The sequence below is a fragment of the Curcuma longa genome, chromosome 19 (assembly GCF_044706935.1).
Source record: "Curcuma longa cultivar G26 ecotype Majalengka, Jawa Barat chromosome 19, ITB_CL_G26_1.1, whole genome shotgun sequence".
Lineage (NCBI taxonomy): Eukaryota > Viridiplantae > Streptophyta > Magnoliopsida > Zingiberales > Zingiberaceae > Curcuma > Curcuma longa.
In genome coordinates this window covers 5,379,152-5,384,289 of record NC_133879.1, presented here as the reverse complement: position 1 = coordinate 5,384,289, position 5,138 = coordinate 5,379,152, and positions in this window count along the sequence as shown.

The window sequence follows — 5,138 nt, the reverse complement described above, 5'->3', positions numbered from 1 at the left end:
TGTCGAGAATCAAATTTTCAGATAGTAAGAAAATGGAGAAAGAAGGACCGGAACACTTTCTAGGAAAATATAAAAAATATTTAGAAACTTCATAAGTTTCCGTGATAAAATCCTGTATCTAATCTAGTAGTCGGCTCTAATAAGTGAATCCACCCGACAGAAGCTCCGACGGTGGGAATAGCTCCGATGAAGTAGAAGGCAGCGGTGGCAACCCAACAGCAGCTCCGGCAAAGCAGAAGGTAGCGACAGTAACCCGATAGTAGCGACACCTCCAGCAAGCACTCCGATGGTGACAATCCAACTGTGTAGGGAGGTTAGGCAATGGAGAACCACGATAGAAGAAAAGGAAGGTTGTGGTGTTAGGACTTCGTCTTGTCCTCCGGTAGAGCAATCTCTCCAGTGGTCAGCTGTGGGCGGAGGGAGTCCGATCTGGGCTTCGACGGCGGCGAGCAGAGAAGAGGGGAAAGGGGAAAACGGCTAGGGTTTTCACATGCTTGGGACCTTCTCAGCTGATGCCTGGCCTCCATATACCTGACTGCTGCGATCTTCTCACCAGTGGACGGGGGATCACGAGAAGATCGCAGCGATTCCGTTCGGCTGAATCATGCCCGCGAGAGAGGGAATCGCGCAGGAGAATCGGGCGAGCGATGGGCGTGAACCGACGTGCGATGAACCGGAGGAAGAAGAAGCTGAACTAGACTGAAAAAAACTAAATTGATTTGAACTAGAATTTTAGGGTTTACTGTAGTGAACCAGATTCAATTTAGTTCAAAACTAAATCGCTTGGTTCAATAACCAAATGACTTCTGATTTGACTCAAACTAATTTTGTTCATTTCATCTTCATAAGACGAAGCCGCTCATCTCTTCTGTTTTATCAAAATATCTTTCATTATGAATCAAACTAAGTTGGTTCATTTTATCTTCGTAAGATGAATTCCATTATTTTTTCTTTTGTCTGGTCCAACCAAACTTTTATTCTCTCGAATTGACAATCAAATTCTCAAACTTGTTTTAAGTCCTTTAGAGAAGCTTATAGTGCATGTGACCTAATAGATTCTCGATCATGTCAGTCGTCCATAATTAACCATTAATTATAGAACGATCATGAGTGATACCTAGTAATACATCATCATCACCAATTGATCAAAAAATTAACGATTAATTCTAGAACAATTTCTAAAGTCTTCAACAACTATAATGAAACGTGTCTTGTTCCTTTCCCTGTCTTATACCCACTCAGTTCAGGACATGGTCTATATGTGTAAGTCCCCACTAAGCTGACTAGGTCACATCTAGCCCAAGCTTACTTTCTTATCCTGTGGATTTAAGTTACTTGTACATGTGTCCAAGAGTGTCGTACTCTTGCCACGTAATGCTTTGGCCAAAGACTTTTAGTAACAATCCTAACAAGCGACCGTAGGATATATATCTCCTTTTTCAAGGAGCAATAAATTCTCTATGGGTTATTCAAACACCTTCGGACACTTTGACTTATACTCAATCATCCCGGATCTACATTGTTGGGACCGTTACGTTTGCTAGAGGGGGTGAATAGCAACTTTTGCTCTTGCCTGCAATATTGTTAGCTGAAGCACAAGACAAAAATAAAATTAAATTCAAGCAATGCTAACCCTTTCAATTTACTTGGTATCCACCACCTCGAGGTGACTAATCCAAAAATCCATACACACCACAAGAACGTTCCACTATGAACTTTCTCCTTCTCAAAGCAACTTTGAAGGTGGAGAAACCTTTACAGTTGATCTCTTCCTCTTACAAATGTATAGTGAAGGTTTGGGGGAAGAGTTTAAGAATGACAGAGCTTGAAGATCGTGCAAGGATGAAAAAGTGTAAACACTTGCGTCTCCAATCTTAAATCTGTCTTTATATATTTTCGCGATACCAGTCGACTGTCTCAAAGACCAGTCAACTGGTAGGCTTCAACAGCTACTGTAGATTATGTTTATTTCTCCAACTGTCAGCCCAACGTTCGAATACTAGTCGACTAATAATTGCCTCAGTCGACTGGTCAGTCGATTGATCTCAACTTTTCACTCGACCAAAGTTTCTGTATGTTTTGGATCAGGACACCAGTCGACTGATGTAGTCCTAGTCGACTGGTGAAGTTGAAAATCACCTTTCAGCTTCCTTCTTCATCTCTTAACCTTGACTCACGCCTTTAAACATCTTCCACAAGCCTCGTGCCCTCCTTGGATGCTCTCGAGCCCACGGCTCCCATCCTTGCACTTGCTTGAGATGTTTTCCTCAGCTTCGTCATGCTAAGTCTTCCTTTTGCCAAGAAGCCGCACCTCCGGGACTTCACCATTTGCCAAGAGGTCGCACCTCTGGGACTTCACCATTTACTAAGACTTCAAACCTGGACTTTCCTGTTAACTCAGTTCACACATGTTAGACCACCAACATTGCCTAACTTAAACTCATTTAGTCAAACATTAAAATCAAATGATACTTGGGGCAAGATTGCATCAACATACATCTCCTCGGAGATGTTTGCTTAAGATGTCAAAGTATAAGCCTTCATGACTAAGGTGACTTGAATACTGCAAGTCAAAAGAAACTCGCACTTAAGCTGCATTGAGATCTTCATTGACATATGTATCGAATCATATGAAGTCTCATGGCAGGTCACTTCAATGAACTAGTTACTTTTTGTTGGGATCGTCCCGGTGCAATGCACGTGTTTACATGTTTTGTAAACGTGCGCAGTAAAAATAAACAAATAATTAAGACTAATTATTACACAACACACGCATGCAAAATAGAAAATAATAGCATATAAGGCATAGTAGGAAATTAAAATTTATAGTAAACTAAATAATTTTATGCGTACCTCACGGATGATGACGTTGAGTGATGTTGGTATCAATCGAGCAGTCCTCATCAAAGTCTCGCCTCTACTGGTGATTCACGCCAAGCTCTTGTTTGGACGACTTCGGAAGCCATGAGTCACGTCATCATCTTCGATACTAGTCGATGATCGATGACGATCGAATCGAGAGAAGTCTTATTCCGAAAATCACGCAACAACGTTTGTCGCGATCGTTCCGAAGCTTTCTAACTATCACCAAGAATGGCATTCACGGTATAGTTTTCGGTGGTCAACCATTGACCGCCGATTTGGGATAAATAATCAGAAACTATTCTCGATAATGATGGAACAATCTTCAAAAGCTTCGTAAGCTCCCGGGAAGCTAACATATGATCATCAAACGATCAAGGTTGATTGATGACGATAGGAAAACCCATTCGACATATTAGAAATAATTTTCGATAATCGAACAACATATTCGAATGGCAAAACCCTAATACAAACCTTCCCTCTTTACACAGTCGAAAACAAGAGTTCTCCTTCTTTCCTATATGGCCGAAATAGAGCAGGAACAAGGAAGCTAGGGTTTGTCGACTTCATCTTCCTTCTCACCCATGCAACCAAGCTAGGGTTTTTAGCTGTTCTTCTCCCATGCAGGCGGCGGTGGCAGAGCACGGCGGCGGACTAGGGCATCCTTCTTACTCAGGCGGATGGCAAGGGTGGCAAGATCAAAAAAGAGGCGACCACCGCACTTAGGGTTTTTCAGCGCAACATCCTCCCATGTGGTCAGGTCGGTCGGCGACGGTGGCGACTGGCTTCTCCGGCGGATGCGCGAGGCGAACCGGCTCCCCTGTTCTCCCCTTTGCCCTCACGCGATTTTCCACACTAGATCGACATAATCGGGATCACTCCTCACGTGATCGGCAACGGCGGTGATTCGGTCTGACGATGCCCTCGCACGGACGGGAGGCGTGGATGACGGCATGTTGGCTGGGAAGAAGAAGAGGACGTCGGCGGCGGTTTGCGCGGAGATGAACAAAGACCTTCTCTATTTTTATCGTGCGCCTTCTCTTTTGAGAAGCTATAGTGATGGCTACAGGCGGGTCAGGTGTAAACTGAAGGGAAGGATTAGGGTTTTAAATCGGATTAAACCCGATTAGGGTTTTTAGACTGAACCAGTTTGGTTTAGATTGATTACTATAGCAAATCAGGTTCAATCTTGATTCGCTTGGTTCAATAATCAAACAACCTCTGATTTAACCCAAACTAGTTTTGTTTGATTCGTTTTCTCACGACGAAGCTTCTCATCACATCGGTTCTACCAAAATCTCTTCCATCATGAACCATACCAAGTTGGTTCAATTTGATTTAAAATCGAATCATTTGGTTCAATAACCAAACGACTTCTGATTTGAACGAAATTAGTTTCGTTCATTTCATCTTCATAAGACGAGTTCCATCATTTTATCTTTTATCCAGTCCAACAAGACTTTATTTTTCTCATTCTGAGAATTCAATTCTCAAACTCATTTTAAGTCCTTCGAAGAACTTGTAGTGCGTGTGACCCAATAGGTTTTCGATTATGTTGGTCGTCCAAAATTAACCATTAATTACGAAATGATCATGAGTGGCACCTAGTAGTATATCATGTTCCCCAATTGATTGAAAAATCAACGATTGATTTCAGAACAATTCTAAACCCTTCAGCAGCTCCAATTAAAGGTGCTTCGTTCCTTTCATCGTCTTATACCCGCTTAGTTCAGGACATGGTCTATGTGTCGGTCCCCACTAGGCTAACTACGTCACACCTAATCCAAACTGCTTTCTTGTCCTATGGATTCAAGTTACTTGTACATGTGTCCAAGAGTACCATACTCTTGACATGTAATGCTTTGGCCAAAGACTTTTGAGTAACAATCCTGACAAGCGACTGCAAGGTGCCACTATGTTGAATGTAAACAACATGAATGGTTCACTATGAATGAAAAGAAAGATGTTATGGAACATTCATGTTATGATGGAAAGGAATGTATAAAAGTATTTTACTTTGAATGAATGGCTTGTACCGGAACCTGAAAAGGAATCCACAAGGGAAGGGCACCCTAAGGCAGCCAAACGCCCCTAGGTCGAAAGACAGAACCTAGTAACCAAGTAGTCGAGATTTGCTACCTCGTATTACTTGGAATGGCGCGCAAAAGAAATGAATGGGTACAAGCCAGGGATCCCCAAACAATGATGATTATGTTTATCTATTAAGATAATAGTTTTCAAAAAGGCAAAAATGGTTACTATATTGAATGTATACG